This window comes from Rhinolophus sinicus, chromosome 14 (genome assembly GCF_057876585.1).
Source record: "Rhinolophus sinicus isolate RSI-liver-muscle chromosome 14, RSI-T2T, whole genome shotgun sequence".
Lineage (NCBI taxonomy): Eukaryota > Metazoa > Chordata > Mammalia > Chiroptera > Rhinolophidae > Rhinolophus > Rhinolophus sinicus.
In genome coordinates, this window is record NC_142514.1 from 43,848,129 (window position 1) to 43,867,066 (window position 18,938).

The 18,938-nt window shown below is 35.2% G+C and overlaps 1 long non-coding RNA gene across 2 annotated transcripts in view; it reads right to left on the bottom strand.

Annotated features, from left to right (window-relative positions):
- Positions 1-14,173: 14,173 nt before the first annotated feature.
- Positions 14,174-18,938, bottom strand: part of LOC109447115 (uncharacterized) — a 260,261-nt gene continuing 255,496 nt past the window's right edge. For both annotated transcript variants that reach the window (XR_016018638.1, XR_012497244.2), the window contains exon 8: positions 14,174-18,918. This is a non-coding gene — a long non-coding RNA (uncharacterized LOC109447115). The remainder of the gene's footprint in view (positions 18,919-18,938) is intronic.

The window sequence follows — 18,938 nt, forward strand, 5'->3', positions numbered from 1 at the left end:
GAATAGCAGTTCGTAGCAGTATTATTCATAATAGGAAAAAGGGGAAACAACCCAAATGTCCATCAACTGGACAATGGACACATAAAATATAGCATGTCCATTTCATGGAATACTATTTGGTAATAAAAAGGAACAAAGTACTGGTATGTTTTATAGGAATGAACTTCAACAATGTTACGCTAAGTGAAAGAAGCCAGACAAACAGGCCACATATTGTATGATTACATTTATAGCAAATGTCTAGAAAAGGTGAACCTATAGAGACAGAAAGAGGATTCATGCTTGCTTGGGGGAGAGACTGGAAATAGGGAGTGGCTGCAAATGTACACCAGATTTTATCTTTGTGGGGGGTGATGAAAATGTTTTAATGTTAGAGTGTATTGATGGTTGCATATAAATTATACCTGAGTAAATTTGTTTAAGACAGAAAAATAAACAGTGTACTGGCCAGAGACATTAGGCTCCCTTCTGCCTTCATGTACCCATTTTGGAACTCCTAGATTACAAAAACCTGAATAAAAATATGTTGAGCCCCCAACTCTCCCAGGAAGTAATACTATCAGGTACTGTTGTCAACATAGTTCTGTTAGTCAGAAATAGGGTTCCAAGGCCAAGTATACCAGTACCAAAGCTGAACAACCAGGTACCAGGTTTGGTCCATAAGTGGGGAGAAAGCTTAATAGACACGCGTTAGAAAGCTATTCATAATGGAGCTCACATGAGGTATATTTCAGGAGGAAATGGAAATCAGAATTCCAGAAAACCAAGAATGAGATTGAGGGTCTTAATAAGGATTTTTGCAAAGGGCAAAAATATTACTGTTATTTGGGACATCAAAAATCTGCAGGATGAAAAAGTTTTCAGGATGAATAAAAGGTTGACCTCAGGCAAGTTACTAGACCTCCCAAGCGTTAGTTTTGTTTTGTTTATTTTGTTTCTGTTATTGTTATTTTCATTTTAAATTTGAGGTGTTAGTAGTGCTCGCCTCCTGGGCATGTGAGGATTAGAGAAGATCACGTGTATGTAATACCTACTACAATGCTTGACACATAGTAATTTCTCAATAAATGCTCTAGCAGTTGCCCTCATTATTATTAAGGTTCACTTTCCTTACGTATTTCTAAAGTAGAGACCTGAAAAGGATAAAATGAATGTTTACAATGTACTTTGCAAATTCTCCAAATAAAAGCAATAGTGATTTAATTCATAGATATCATTATAATGGTTTCCATTGACATGTCATAAAATTTGCATCCCAATGGTTAGCCCCTCCCATTCTCTGGTGTGTGTGGGTCTGTGTTTTAATAACTATAAAAAGAACAATGGCTGCCACTTACTGAGCCTCTACTTTGTGCTGGGTCTTTTCATACATTACCTCACTCAATGCTCACAGTAACTCTGTAAGGTACCACAGTTCAGATAGAGAAGCTGAGCTTTAGGAAGTTAGGTAGCTTACCTAAGGTCACCCAGCCAGATCTCTGATTCCCACACTCCCTGTACTTGCCCTAATGTCTGTTGTATTTATTCCTAAAATGTGCCCTTGATTTAGGAAACAAGAACCAGGCTCCAGGAGACTGGAAATGAAGTTGTACCCGAGTTTCAATGCCTGCAACCTGTATTGATCCTGAGTAGGACTGCAAACTTTATGGAGAACTGGTAGCCTTTAGAAAGAAGCTGTCAATCTCAATTAAGATGTCAACATATCAGATGAGGAAGGTACTGCCATGAAGCCTATTGTTGAATTCATGTCAGGTGAAGGCAGTACTAATTACTGCATTATCCAAATATGTCTTTTCCCTACTCCTCCAAACTAAGGTCACCGAATTATTATGGCATAGTGGTTTGCACTATTTTGGATTCCGCCAAGTGGCAGGTGGCCTGACAAACATGCAACTCAGCATGTTTTGTTGGGTCCCCACAGCTGTGCTGCCAATCAGTTCGGGATGGCTGCAAGCTAATGCTAATTAGCTTCTGTTGATCTGCATATTCCAACAGCCTCCCAGGATTCCCATTTTGATATGCAAGATTGCCAGTTGGGTATGTGATCGAATTAAGAAGCAAAAAAAAAAAAAAAAAAAAAAAAAAAAAAAAAAAAAAATTTATCTTTCATGCAGGGATATACAGGTCTAAATCCCCAGCAGAGGCTATTACCCTTCCAGTTCATGGTTGGCAGCTCTGGCCTTCAGCATGGGGCCCTGGGCTCCAGGCTAGAGGGTGCTGCAGCCCTGCTTATGAAAACAAAAATGATGCCTTAACCTCTTAGTGCTACTAGGAGTAAACATTCTTTCCATCTGGTCTATGAACTGGCACTGGCAGTTTAGACGGGCAAGGAATCTATAGTTTCCTTTTCTATTTGTTTCAAATCTGTTTAGTTCAAATCATCTGAACACAAACATACCGGTAATGATGAATTATTTCCTGTGGCACGCAAAGAGCACTAATCCCAAATGATCCCTTCCAAACTCATTGGGTGTCATTGGATAAACTGCTTTACCTTTCTGAACCTTAGGTTCCTCAAATGCAGTGTTAAGAGGCTATTAAAAGAGAGAAGGTGCATGATAAAGAGAGTATAGTGTTTGCTACGTGTTAGCCCTTGGATATATTTTTAAAATCAATTTTCAAAAAAATAAACAGCTGCGTACTCTGTTTATTATGCATAAATAATCCAGTGCGTACTCTGTGTCAGCACAATGGACATGGCTTGAGATTCAAATACAAATACGGTCATTCATTTCCCTCCAGGGGTACATAGTAAACAGTCAGTTATAATGGATAAAGTCTCTTCCAACAGTGGTATCCCACACAATTCTATTTTTCCTTTCTTTCTGCTATGACTACAAGGGAACACAAGTTTCTGGCTCCACCACTTAATAGCTTTGTTTTTCCGAGTACATGGCTTAACTTCTCTGGGCCCATATTTCTCCTTTTGTAAAAATAATGCACAACACATCATGTCATTGAGTCAGTTGTATACATGAAATAATGCTTATTAAAGTTACTGACTCATTGTAGGTATTTAGTAAATAGTACTTTTTTGTTTCTCCTTTCAGTAGATATCATTAGAATCAGATGACTCAAAAACTGTGGGGCGCAGGGCAGAGGTAGAAGAAAAGAGGTAGAAGGATTTCAGCCATGCTACCTAAGAAAGGAACTCAACAGGAAACTGCACTATGGGGGCTGATGTATTTAGATTTTGCACCTGTATTTCATCAGGGCAATGAAAATATGATCTCACTGGGTAAACATTACAAAAACAATTTTCAAAAGTTTAACTTGGCTTCAGGCTTAGAAGGTTCTGCTTCCCTGAAGTGATTAAACAATATTTTCTGGAATACATTTACTAAATATAATTGTAAGGGAAATTTTTTTTCTCATTTTTATATTGTTGGATTTAAGAGGCCCAATTGGATTATTGTTGGAAAAGTTACTAAAGCTATTCTTATATTTCTATTTTATATTTATCACATATTGTATATTTTCATATTTGTGGGTGTGTATATCAATATGTATATCTCTATTTCTCTATGTATATGCATATAACACATGTGAGAACGTGTCTATATAGATGGTATATGCAGATAAATATCTATGTATATGCACATTTATGTTCATCATGATTTGAGAATTGAGTACATGCATACACATATACGAGGTCTGACAATTAAGTTCATGAACTTGTTGCAACGATGTTGCTAACCTTTTTTATTATCAGAGGGATTATTCATTACGAATTTGTATGAAGTGGACAAATGGTTAACGAAGTTTACTATTTGGAAGTGCTGAAAAGGCTGCGTGAAAAAGTTAGACGACCTGAACTTTTCGCCAACAATTCATGGCTCTTGCATCACGACAATGCACCAGCTCACACAGCACTGTCTGTGAGGGGGTTTTTAGCCAGTAAACAAATAACTATATTGGAACAACCCTTCCTTCTCATCTGATCTGGCCCCCAATGACTTCTTTCTTTACCTGAAGACAACGGAAATATTGAAAGGAAGACATTTTGATGACATTCAGCACATCAAGGGTAATAGGACAACAGCTCTCATGGCCATTCCAGAAAAAGAGTTCCAAAATTGCTTTGAAGGGTGGAGTAGGCCCTGCTGTTGCTGCATAGCTTCCCAAGGGGAGTACTTTGAAGGTGACCATAGTGATATTCAGCAAAGAGGTGTGTAGTATTTTTCCAAAGATGAGTTTGCGAACTTAATTGTCTAACATGTGTTTTATAATATGGAATCTGTATTTACCATTCGGTTTGACGTTATATTATAGTAGCTAAGAACATAGATTCTGAAACCAGACTTTCAGAATTTAAATCCTAGCTCAATCACTTATTGCTGTGTGACTATAGGCAAATAACTTAATCTCCACAGCTCAGATCATCTTAAATAATTCTTGTTTAAGATATTATCTATAAAAATGGATGGCATTGTATTTACCACAAAATAATTATGATAATTAAATAGATTAACTTATATGAAAGTGCTTAAAAATGAACTTGGGAAATAGTTTAAATTGCAATTATTACTATTGCTATTGTTACTATGATTTTGTTATTGTTATTATGACTATTATTGGTATTGTGTTATTTATTCATTAATTTGTTCTGGATAATTTGACTTTAAGACTCTTTTGTTTAAAACCTCAACAAGTGAAAAATTTTTAAATGTAGTATTAGAGCTTTTCTATTTTATAAGTTGTATGCATTTTAATGAAATTTTGGAGCATATCATTTCTTTGTTGTGGGAAGAAGCATCTGGATCTATGTACCTAGCTATGCAAATGTAACATAACTACTCTCCACCCCAGCCCACCCCACAACCATCCCTTTTCTTGGAGAAAACAGTGAAAAACCTGAGTGCATATGTTTTAGACTAAATGGATAAATGTGCCAATGCAAATTGAATGTATGTTTTAGCAAAGCTATTTCTTTGCATATTTTTGTTGCTCCTTTGAGGGAAAGATTTCTTTATTAAGTATGAGTTTGGACAGCAAATTGTTGCTTATTTTGACCAAGAGGCATATGCTTTTATTTGATCAAAAGAGTTTAGTAATAGAGACTCCGTGCTTGTAGAAAAGAAATGCAGGCCCATCTTTTCACTCAAGCTGGAAGCGAAACTGTATGAAAGAAAGCTGTGTGGGTTTGGCACAACTCAGACTGAACTGGATTTGAATCTCAGCTCTGTCTCTTCCTAGCATTGTGACCTTAGGCAAGTGATGGGTTTGGAAGTAAGTAACTGAGCCTTTCAAACAGTATTGATGTTGGACTGTTGCCCTCGTGTCATTGTCTTCTGGCCATAGTGCCAGACGGTACCTCTGCCAGTGAGTGAAAGGTGGAGTTTTTCATAAAGAATGTGGACATCTCCACAATCATCCTAGGAAAAAATTAATTCTTGGACTGAAATGTGGACAGGAGAAAGAAAATTACACATTTTGTGGCTCTCATTTCGTTTATTTAAGAAATCTAGTTAACTATGAAACTAATAGTCACTAGACTCATATTTAGGGTCAGACACAAATCAGGAACAAGATGTATAAGACATGGCCTCTGTTCTTAAAATGCTCATAATTCAATGGAGGACATAAACCTGTAAATAAATAAAAGCCATCAGTATGATGGATACTATGGTAGAGTGCAAAAATGTGTGGACACACAGAAGGAGGAAATGGTTAATTCTCTCCAGGAAGAAGGAAAAGACATCTAAAATGAGATGAAGCTTGAGCTGTCTCTTAAAGAAAGGAGAGGAATATAACAAATGGAAAGAAGGGAAAAGATATTTCAGACCAAAGGAACGTTCCGAGTCTCTGAGTAAAAGGAGTATGGCAAACTGAAGGACTTGCCAGTACTTCAATGTAACCAGATCTTAGATCTTAGAATGTAAAGAGAGGAATTCCAAGACGTGGGCCCAAAGAGATAATTAGCCAGACTCTGATGACCTATGTATACCATGCTAAATGATATAATTTATTTTTCCTAAGAGCAATATGAAACCATGGAAAGATTTGAAGAAGCTGACAAATATAGTTACGTTTTCATTTTAGATAGCACATTCCTGCAGGTATATGAAGCATAAATGTGCAGAGGGAAAGAATAGAAGGAGAAAATTACTTAACAGGACATGAGTGATGAAGATATGAAAGAATAAAGGTTAGAAATAAGTAAGTGGCAGTGGAAATGCACACAAAGGAACATTTGTATTAAGTCTATAGGGATAACCATCTCCAAGACTTGGAAATTGGTCCATGGAAGGAGGGGGGAATCCCAGGTTTCTTGTTTGGAAGTGGTTAATATTGGAATATAGGTGGAAGAACAAGTCGGGAGGAGGACTAGATTTTATTCTGAAAATGGTAATACTGAGATGATTTGGGGATGTTCAAACTGATATGCAAATTTAGATATATGGATTGGAGCTAAGGATAGAGGATGGGACAAGGTAGAAATTTAGGAATAATTAGCTTAGAGGTGATAATTATAATTGTAGATGAGATAACCCACAGAAAGCCTTTAAAGATAGATGAGAATATGGACATGGGAGGAACCACAGAGAATGACAACATTTATAAGGAAAGATTATCTATAATCTATCTATCATCCATTTATCTATCATCTATCACCTAAGGGGCACTGATCTTTTGATATACCAAATGAGCCCCTAAACTAGACCCTAAACTAGCCCTATTGTACTCTTCCAGAAGTTGTTTACTTTCTCTGCCAAAGTGAAGCCATCTAAATCAAGAAGAAAAAGCAATTTTGAACCCATAGAAAAAAAAGTAATTAATAGAAGAATTAAAAGTTTGGTGATTACTGTTTGTAATGACATCTTTCTTCTTTTCTCTAACACAATAAGGGATCATAGGACACTCCACTCTTCTTTTAAAGTAATTAAGCATCCAAAATACAAGACTCTACTAGACAAGAAAATAATCATCCATGTCCAACATTACTACAGTTAAACATGACATTAAAATATCCTATTCATACAGTAATAACAAGTAATACTAACATCTTTTGGTTGTTGTTGGTTAACGGATTTTTTAAAGCTCAGGAATGAAAGGTCTCAAAATAATATGGGCCCTATGGTTTCTCTCAGACAATTTAATAAATATGAGACCGAGGGCTAATTTAAAAAACAAATTTGGTAGGGAATTTGGAGTGAGGAAAAATCTTGGGATGTTTCTGAAGAATCAAAGTCAAGTTTTAATGAATTGGGTGGAGTTGATAGAGCCCTGAAGTTTATTCCTCTCTGTATGAAGGAAATGATTTCACAGTGATAATATGAATAGTATTCATATGATTCATGAAATAGTTTTCTTTAAAAAAATTTATTTTGAATGGACTTCATAGTTCCTTAGATTCAGAAAGCACAATCCATTTCAGTAACTTAGTTGTTCTCTGGAAAGGGGCATTATGAATATTTGGAAAAAGATTTGGTTTAGGATAAATTAAATATAATCAGTTCTTTTTTAAAAAGTCATGACAGATATAATAATTTTTTTTACTCTTCAGAATTTGAACTCTGGTAGGCACTCTGTCATCAGCTGAACTTCACTTTGGCCTTCTGCCCCGTTAGCTCCAAAACCCCAGCATTGCCTAAACCCATCCTGGTCACATGCTGTTCAAGCTACCTGATATGCCTTCCTCTCTTTCTCAGTATACTACTCACCGTTCAAGATATGGCAGTTTTGTCTCCTGCGAAGTCATCTCCAATTCACTCTATTGTTCCTTCCTCTGTACCTCAACAGCACTTTATGATCATATCCCTATATGAACATTTACTGATTTTTACTACAGTTACCAGCTACACATGTATCTCTACAGCTGATCTGTGCTTAGCTTAATGCCTGGAACACAGCACACATTCTGTAAATGCCTTTTGTTATGATGACATGATTCTTCTTCAATCATCATCATCACCCATATCTATATGTATATGTATATCTACCTGTCTGTCTGTGCTTCTTCTATCTATAATTTACACAGTGAGCTCATAGCTGGGTCTCTTGAATCTCAAGACTCAACCACACAAGACCATAAGGTCTTTCTTTAATCCCATTTTTTTAAGATAAGGAGATTCTGGTAGTCAGTGAGAAATAAGTGGGAGACAGAAAACCAACTCCCTTCTTTTGGCTTCAATTCTAATGCACTATTTTCAGTTAAGCAGAATTTTTTGAGCCATGTGTTCATAAATTTATTCCTTGGAGATACCCTTTAATTTAAATAGACCTCAGGTGTGCAAAATTGAATTAATCATATCCCTAGGTTGATCACAGTCATCACTAGTCAATACATGTCCCTGGTTTTTTACGTGTGTGTATGTGTTTATAATTTAATAATATGACCAATACCCAGGAATTCACCCCTTATTCACATAACTGAAACCTTGTCATTAACTATTTACATCTATGTACTCCACCTCTTTCCCTATCTCACCAACCCTTGATTTACACCCAACCTTCAGGTATCTTTAATTTGAATTGCATTTATCATTCCTTTGTTTCTTTACAGTTAGTATAGTTATGTCACTTTTTCTTATTTTTAACCATTATATTAAAATTATCATGTTGTAAATAGTCTTCTGGAACTTGATTTTCTTAATTAAAGTTACTAATATTTATCTACACTATTTTGTATAATTGTACTTCCTTAATTTACACTGCTCAATACTATTCCAATTTATGAATGTAGCACAATTTAATTATTGTTCTATTCACCGAAAATTCGGTCATTTTCAGGTTTTTGTTTTGCTATTATGAATAATGCTACCATAAATATTTCAACATTCTTTTGAGTATATACCTGGGAGTAGAATTGCTGAGTTATTATGTAAATATTTAACTTCACAATAAAAATGCCAAGTTGCTTTGACAAAGCACAAGGATGAGAGGAGGGATACTGATAATCTACATTCTCAGCAATAATTATTTTTGTCAGGATTCTTGTATTTTATCAGTGAAGTAGATGTGAAATGGTGTATCATGTTGTTTCACATTCCCTGCATTGCTAATGAGGTTGAGAATGTCTTCGTACATTGATCATATGTATTTCTTTTTTTATATATAGCACTTCTTTATATATTTGTGATATAGATCCTTTGTTATTTATATACATTGTAAGTACCTTTACCTGGTTTATGTCTTGACTTTTGTAGTAGATGCTGTTTGTAAAAGAATGTTAACTATTCATAGTTTACTTTTACAACTTCCTCCTTCTCAAAAGAACTGTACTTGGGTAATAGATCTGCCTCAACCAAAGGTCAGCCTGTGGCCAATAACTGACTAATACAGAAGGTCACCTTTTCTCAGGGGGCTTACAATATAATAGGAAAGCAGAATATATCTACAGTGGAAATATATACAAAGCAAATGAACATCTACCAGCAGGAGTCAGGAAAGACTTCTTAGAGAAAGTGAAATTAAACCAAATATTTTCTAGTTGAGAAAGGGGGATAATTCATGGTGTTTCCAAATTGAAGAAACACCTTTTGCAAAAGCACAGATTATAAACCAGCATAGAATATTCTAGAATGCCTGTAGTTCTATATGGCACAAAAAGTGTGACAGCAGGTATGAATTGAAAAGTAGACTGGGATCTATCTACAAAGGCCTTTATTGATAGTATACCTTAATCGCTACTTTGTATCTCCAAAAAAAACTCCCGTTTTCTGTGCAGATGGCTTCCTCTCTTGCCACTGGTTGCAGAGAATATTGTGACCCAGCCTTGGTAATAGTACTCTAGTCCTTTGGACACAGGGATTGGCTAGCAGTGGGCATGTGATGCAAACAGGTCATAAGAATCCTCCCATGCAATTAGTACAATGTATATAGATGTTGATAAAAGAAGCCCTCCCTTTTTGTTGAAATTGCTAATGTGGGGCTGAGAGCAGCCATGTCCCCTACCACACAGAGGACACTTGAATTCAGTAGTGGAAAATCAAGCATAGACTCACAGAAAAAAAAAAGAGAGAGAGAGATAAGAGACAGTAGATGTGAAACTCACATGAAGAAAGTCCGGGTAGCATTGGAGACCCAGTTTCTTTACTCGAGGATCTGTCTCCTACAGATCTTTCTTCAATCTATTCGCTACCCATGTTTCTTCTAAGGAATATAAGGCAATCAGTCATCCTTTTTTTAATTAAAATAGTGACATTGGGTCTGATATTTTCGACTGAGGGAGAGAATTAACTGAAAAAGGCAATGTTTTTATCCAAATGACAATAGAGACCCATCAAAGGGTTTTTTCAGCAGAGTATCAGTTAGATTCGCCTGATGCAAAGTTTTCTGTGGCCACAAGGTGGAGGGTAGATTACAGGGGGTCAAGAAAATCAAGTCGAAAGTAAATGAAAAAGGAAAACTGATAAAGAGCAGGGTCTATATCTGTTTGCTTATCCTTCCTTTACACTTTTAAGTAGGCAGACTCAAATATATACCTGTGTCAAATGGTTTGGTAACACTTTAGGATTCTTGAAGAAATCTTGTTGAGAATAATTTCACTTTTAAGAAACAGAAAAAAAATTGTTTTTAAAGCTTGTATTTTTGTTAGCTATAAGTGATTAGAAATTATTATTAATAATTCAGAGATGATCAAAAAGTTTTAAGAAAATTAAAATGATCCATAGCCCCAACAATTTAAAAACAGTAGTTTAAAATGCACTGTCTTGTCTTTCAGGCTCATAAAAATGTGAAGATATTCGTTTATAAAATACAATTTAATTTTTCCCATTTTTAATCAGATATGATACCGTAAATAATTTTCTATATAACACATATTTTGAATAGTCAACTACTACATTTCATAGTATGGATGTATTATATTGCTTGACCATTAGTCTGCTTTTGGAGACTTTGGTTGGTTCCAATTTTTCATAATTTTAAAGAATGCTTCCATAAGTATCCAACATGTAGATCTTTTTCTGCATTTTAGATTGTGGGTTGGATAAATTCCTAATGGAATTACTGGGACAGAGGTCATATACATTTTTAAGACTTTCCACAAGAGAACTTTGCAAATTAGACTATACGTTTTATTTCAGAAAATATGACAAGTCTGAAATGACGGATGATCCCAATTCCCAGAAATTCACTGCACTTAAAGTGTGGGGCAATCAGATGCGGCTGGTTTGGATGGAGCACAATGTGATGGACTGATTTTTCTTCTCTCTTTACAGTGTTTTTGACTGATACAAATTCTTCATTTCTTTTCCCCCCATAGGAACAAAATGTTCTAAGAAACACAGAACTTGAGATTTGGAGTCTCTGCTGAATTTTTAAATGTTTCTTTGAGGGTAGAGTGTGGAGTATTTTCCCTTCCTGAAGACAGGAAATGAATTCTACAGATTGAAGGCTTTTTTTTTTTTTTTTGAGAACTACCTATACCAAGAATCTCATATGCATGATCTCATTTAATTTCTCCCAACAGCATTTCAGAATTTGAGTCATATATCAGAAAACATGCCAGGCTTGCAACCAACCTAACTTGGAAGATGAATCCAGGTTTCATCAATTAATTGCTTGTTGTTACTTGAATTACCTTCTGCCAATTATAAATTTCTCTGAGTTAAAGAGACTTTATCCATAAAATCATGGGAATATGAATAAATGTCTTACCAGGTAGATATTTTAAGTAAATGAAAAAATGCAGGTAAAGCAATCAGAATAATGTATATCTCTGTCTTAGTCTGGGACCCCCTGAGGTCAGAATCTGAGGCATGCACATCATTTATTCAGGATGTGATCTTCAGGTGCAGAAGGGAAAGTTCAGGGAAGAGAACAGGGAAGGAGAGAAAACTAGTACAATGATATTATCGAGTTGGTCACTAGTGCAGATGGCTGGTGCTTGACCTTCCAGACCTGAATTGTTATGAAAGGCAACTTAGAACTCTTTGCTGGAGGGAAAAAAGGAGAAGTATTTATTCATCAGCACTTATCCCCCACTTTCAAGGACAGCTCTAGGACATGAATTTCCAGGTTGTGTATGTTTGTCAGGAAATTCCTGCCACCATCAGAAAAAACTTCAACAAGATATATGATGGGCAAAGTGCATCTGGTTGCAGTTGCACAAAGCTAGTTAGACCTGGTCACTACAGCAGCAAGTGGGAAAAGATGAAGCCCGTAAGGATTTTCAGTGCCATACAAGTTGTGTCTGCATTTGTTTCCTATTGCTAGTATCACACATTATCACAAACTTAGTGGCTTACAACAACACAAATGTGTTACCTTACGGGGCTAGATATAAAAAGTTCAAAAATGGCTTTTACCTGTCTAAAATGAAGGTGTCAGTAGGGCTGCATTCTGTCCTGTGGGTGCACTTGGATTTGCCAGCTTCTAGAGGCTAGCCTCATTCCTTGGCTCATGGCCGCCTTCCAGCAATGGCATCACTCTGACTTCTTAGGGCATCACACTTCCTTCTCTAACTCTGACAATCCTACCTCCCTCTTATAAGGATGCTTGTGATACATTGGGCCCACCTGATACTTTTCCCATCTCAAGATCATTCATTACTTCTGCTAAGTCCCTTTTGCTATGTGAGAAGATAACATCTTCACCGGTTTCATGGATCAAGATGTAGACATCTTTGGGGAGTCGTTATTTTGCCTACTATAGTGTCCAGTATAGGAATCTAATAAATGTGTATTAGGTTTTCTCCTCTTGCTGACCAATGAATTTACATCTCCCCCGACTCCACCTGACACAAATTTTCATCAAGTCACATAGGTAGGAAGTGAATAGGTAAAGCCACAAATTCGTATCATCTGGTTGCAAATCCATTGATTTGGGAGTCTCAGCAATCAATAACTCAATGGTGGGGATGGTAAAGGATAGTGTGGTGCTGCTACTAGCACAGGGGCTGGTGTGATTCAGAGCGGAGTGAGAATGTGCCAATGAGAATGAGGAGAAATTTCACCAAAAAGCCTCAACAATTGCAGATTCCATTTCCAATGTGGTTCTTCTAAATTACTTTCAATTTTCTGGGAATGAAAATTTACTGTTTTTAAGTTGTCAAAGTCAGATAACTTTGACAAAAAGATAGATTTGTTGAATCTAAAACACATCATCATTCATCTGGAATCTTGAATAAATACTAAACGAGAAATATTATTTAACATGACTTCGTAACAGGACAAAACTGCTCAGGTTTTTTTTGTGAAAATCTACACTTAAATAGGAGGTCTAGGTGCTCCAACTGGAATATTTAGAAAAAATTTGTAAGTTTAAAAAACAAATAAAATAAAAATCCACGTAACTATTATCCAATTGGAGAAAAAAACACATTACCACAATGTGGTACATAATTACACAAGGCCTGAGAATTCCCATGCTTCTCTCTGATCCCATTCCCTACCATACTCCCTAATAGTGATCAGTGTCCTGAATCAAGTTTTTAATATTCCTTTTCTTTCCTTTTTTTTCAAATTATCGACATATTTCCGAACATATATTGTTAGTATTTTATATAAACTGGATTATGTCAATGAGTTCTGTTATTTAATCATGCTGATGTATGTAGCTACGGTTGATTCAACTTTTTGCTTCTGTGTATTAACTCATTGCATTAGCAAACTATAATTTATTTATCCACCTTATTTAGCCAATGGAATTGTTTCCTCTTTGGTGATATTTATTTTTGTTGCTATGTTTTTGTTTCTCTCTTGACTATTACAAGTTAATGAACAGGTTTGTGCTTGACTCTCCCATGCAAGAATTTCTCTAACGTATAAACTCAGGAGAGGAGTTGCATGTTTGTAAGATAGGTGCATCTTAAGGTAGAAGAGAATTCTAAACTGTTTTGAAAATAGGGGCAAAGTGTAAATAGTCACCAGCAGTCATGTGACTTACTCTCTGTTTTTACCAAAACCTGATATTAGCAGACTTTAAAATTGTTGCCATTCTAGCAAATACAAAATGGTATATTTTGTAAAATAGTTAAATGTATTAAAATGTATTTTCGTGGTAGGGCTTTAGCATCTTGTTTATAAAATCTTCCTCTACCCCAAGGTCACATACATATTCTCCTATGTTATCTTGTAAAATTTGATGTTCTCTTTCAAATTTGAGTCTTTAACTGGGATTCATTTTTACATAGAGAGAAATAGAAATCCACCTTAATTTTTTCTAATATAGATACTGTCTTATACAATAAGAGAGAAGTTGTCTATTCTTTTTTTAAATTAAAATTTATTGAGGTGACAATGGTTAGTAAAATTATATAGGTTTCAAGTGCACAATTTTGTAATACATCATCTATATATCACATTGTGTGCTCACCACCCAGAGTCAGTTCTCCTTCCATCACCATATATTTGACCCCATTTTGCCCTCTTCTACCAACCCCCTCTCCCCTTTACTCCACCCCCTGCCTTCCTTTACCCTCTGGTAATCACTAAACTGTTGTCTGTGTCTATGAGTTTTTGTTTCTTTATTTGTTTGTCTTGTTCTTTTGTTGCTTTCAGTTTTATATCCCACATATCTGTGAAGTCATGTGGTTCTCGACTTTTTCTGTCTGACTTATTTCGCTTAGCATAATAATCTCAAGATCCATCCATGTTGTCGCAAATGGCACTGTTTCATCTTTTCTTATGGCAGAATAGTATTCCATTGTGTATATATACCGCATCCTCTTTATCCAATCGTCTATTGAAGGATATTTTGGTTGATTTCATGTATTGGCCACTGTAAATAAAGCTACTATGAACATCAAAGTCACATGTCTTTATTGATACATGTTTTCAGATTTTTCAGAGAGGGATTACTGGGTCATATGATAATTCTCTTCTTAATTTTTTGAGGAACCTCCACACTGCCTTCCATAGTGGCTGCCCAATCTCCATTGCCACCAACAGTGTATGAGGGTTCCTTTTTTCCCCACAGCTTCTCCAACACTTTTTATTGTTTGTCTTGTTGATGGCAGCCATTCTAACTGGTGTGAGATGATATCTCATTGTGGTTTTTATTTGCATTTCTCTGATGATTAGTGATGTTGAGCATCTTTTCATATGTCTGTTGGCCATCTGTATGTCCTTTTTGGAGAAACATCTATTCAGGCCCTCTGCCCATTTTTTAATTGGATTGTTTTGTTATTGTTGAGTTGTATGAGTTCCTTATATATTTTGGATATTAGCCCCTTATCAGAGGCGTTATTTGCAAATATCTTCTCCCATTTAGTTGGTTGCCTCTTTATTTTGTCGACGGTTTCTTTTGCTGTGCAAAAGTTTTTAGTTTGATATAGTCTCATTCATTTATTTTAGCTTTTAGAAGCTGTCTATTCTTTACCCAATGATTTGCACTGCATATTTTGTTACATATTTCCATATATTTGTACATTGCTTTCTACTAATTCTATTCTAATTTCATTGGTTTATTTGTCTGTACTCAAATAACACTAAAATTCAAATTATTAGTGCTTTATATAAGGATCTTACTATTCAATAAGTCATGTCCCCAAATTTCTGCTGTTTCCGCCCCACCCCCACCCCCAGGAGTGTTTTGGCTTTTCTTAGCTTTTCCTCCTTCATAAAAATTTTAGAATAATTTTGGTATTTTGGAATCAATTTTTCAAGGTGCACAAAAGCTTTTGTAAGATTTTCATAAGAGTAGATAATTTTAAGAAAACTTGACAGTTTTACTTTCATTTGCTTAAAAAATCTTTTATTACAGAAAATTTTAAACACATACAAATCATTTTATTTACTTTTTGTATCTTTAAATTCCTCTAGCTTTCTTGCCTGTAAGATTAGGTGACAGTTTTAAACTTTTGAATCTTTCTATTCGTGAACATGGCATATCTTCCTATTGGTTGAGATTTTTTTTAATATTTTTAAGTTAAATTTTATAATTTTTCCTTTAAGTCTTGAAAATATTTTTTAAATTTCTTTGCATATGTATGTATGTCTGTATGTACATAGATAGATATATTTTATTGTTATTATATCATTTTTAATATTACACTTTTAGCTCGTGCATAATGCACAGAAATACAATGAATTTGATAATGATATTGTTTTGATCAAAAATGAAAAATTTCCTGTTCATGTCTAGTAGTTTATTAATACATTCTTTGCATTTTATATGGAAACAATCAGTGTATGTGCAAATAATGATGGGAACATTGTGTCTTATTTTTATGTATTTATGCCTTTAATGTCTTTTTCTTGTCCTGAACTTACAGGAAATTATTGAAAGGATGATGAGCCTTTTTGACTTGTATATATTTTAATGTTTCTTTATTAAATGGACCTTCTGATTCTTGTTTTTGTCACTCTTGCATATTTAATTTTAGTGGATACTTCTTTTATACTCATTGAGGTCATGCATTTTTCTCTTTTAATCATATGCTAATATAATTAATTTATGCTTTTATATTAAACTTACCTTGTAGTGTGGGAAATTCTAACCATCTATGATGTATTATATATTTTTAGATAATTGATTTATTTTGCTAATAATCTGTTAGAGATTTTAGCATATGAATAGAAATAATGTGTAATTCTTATTTCTTCTGCCATCTTTAATTCCAGTATCAAGAATAGTAGACATTAAAAAGTTTGTGTTCTAAATGGAAAGCAAGTCCACTTATAAAATTGAAATTACTAATATATTCTAAGGTCTACCACATAATTTTTATTTGTTTTCTTGTTTTTTTCAATTTTTCTCTATTCTTGTCTCACTTTACATTGATTGAGATTTTTCTTTGTCCTGTGCTTTGTGAACTTAAATAGTCTCATCTTCCTCCTGCAAAACTTACGAGAGTATATAAAGTATACCAAACACTCTTTGTAGAACTAGAAAACCGGAGATGGCAATTAGGTATAATTTAATCCAACCTTCAAAAGAGCTTTGGTTATCATCTGTTCAATTCCCTAGACCTTCTCTGCCTAACCTACATGTCATGGTAGATGCCCAAAGGAAAAGAAAAATACAATTAACATTGTTATGAAAAACCACCATGTTTTTGAAAATATAAGTATTTTCTCCTCATGATTACATTTAATCTTCAGAACAATTCTTGATGTATTATTATCCCCTCTTTTGGATGAGGAAACTGAAATTTACAAAGGATAATTAATAGGTTCAGAACTTTACATCTGAACTGCACTGTGATAAAGGTAAGAGTCATTGTTAGTGAAATTACATGAGAGATATAAATCTAAGTAAATAGAATTCCTTGTCTTGCAGCAATAGGTAGAGGATTCATGGATGAGGTAGGAGCCCCATGATGAGGCAATGCACATCTACAGCAGCTTATCGTATCCTCTGACGCTGAAATCTTGAGAGCATAGACTGAACTCAGGCAGGCCAGGATTCGTGCCCCAGAGCTAAGGATGTGACTTGCTGCAAATTTCTTTTCTTTTTTTTTAAAGACTATCCATTTCTCTCTTTTTTTTTTTTTTTTAAGATTTTATTGGGGAAGGGGAACAGGACTTTATTGGGGAACAGTGTGTACTTCCAGGACTTTTTTCCACGTCAAGTTGTTGTCCTTTCAGTCTTAGTTGTGGAGGGCACAGCTCAGCTCCAGGTACAGTTGCCGTTGCTAGTTGCAAGGGGCGCAGCCCACCATCCCTTGTGGGAGTCAAACCGGCAACCCTGTGGTTGAGAGGACGCGCTCCAACCAACTGAGCCATCCGGGAGCTCAGCAGCAGCTCAGCTCAAGGTGCCATGTTCAATCTTAGTTGCAGGGGGCGCTGCCCACCATCCCTTGTGGGACTCGAGGAATTGAACTGGCAACCTTGTGGTTGAGAGCCCACTGGCCCATGTGGGAATCGAACAAGCAGCCTTCGGAGTTAGGAGCACAGAGCTCTAACTGCCTGAGCCACCGGGACGGCCCTCTTTTCTTTTTTTTTAATTAAATTTATTGGGGTGACATTGGTTAGTAAAATTATACAGATTTCAAGTATACAGTTCTGTAATACATCATCTATATATCGTGTGTTCACCAACAAGATTCAGTTTTCCTCCTATCAACCCCCTTTTCTTCTCCTTCCATTTGACACCCTTTACCCTTTTCTACCACCCACTCCTTAACTTCTTTTTGACATGACTTTAGTTTTAAAGAAAATTTACAAGAATAATAGTACAAAGAATTCCTCTGTACCTTCTCGTAGAGTCTTTAAATGTTGACACATTATCGCAGTTGTTTTATCATTCATATACATACACACACACGCACACACACACACAAACATTTTTTTCGGAATCATTTGAAGGTAAGTTACAGACATGATGATCATTAATAATTCAGTGTGTATTTTCTAAAAACAAGGGCATTCTCTTATATAACCATAGTACAATTCCAAAATCAGGAAATTAAATTTGATGTAATTTTATTATCTAACCTTCAGGTTGCATTCATATTTCTCCACTTGGGCCTATATTGTCCTTTATAGCAAAAGAAAATCCTGGGTCACATGTTTCATTCAGTCTTTGTTTTTTATGACATTGACATTTTTGAAGGGAGCAAGTCAGATGTATTTTAGAATGTCTCTCATATTTGAGTTTTCTTATGATTAGTTTCAGGTTCTGCATTTTTTTACAGGAATACTCCAGAGATGATACTGTGTTCTTCTCAGGGCATGAGGTCAGAAGAAACATAATATTGTCTGTATAATTCATTTGTAATTAATAATTATCTTATAGGACAGAACTTTTGAATCTAGGTAAATATCTTAGTTCCATCAATGTTTTACCTATTAGTTTTATCATCTGTTTATGACTCTTCCTTAATCACTGAATACTGTGATTCTTGCCAAAAGTTTTTTTCTGATTTCATCGATCCTTCATTATTTATCAGATGGAAGAGGAATAATCCCAAAAAAGCATTTGCTTTTTCCCCATTTATTTATTTGCTTGTTTATTTATATCATTCTGTATATCTGTGTAGAGTCCATGTTGCAAGTATGTTAACCTTCATGAGCCTCAGTTCTTTCTCTGTAAAATGGCAATAATAA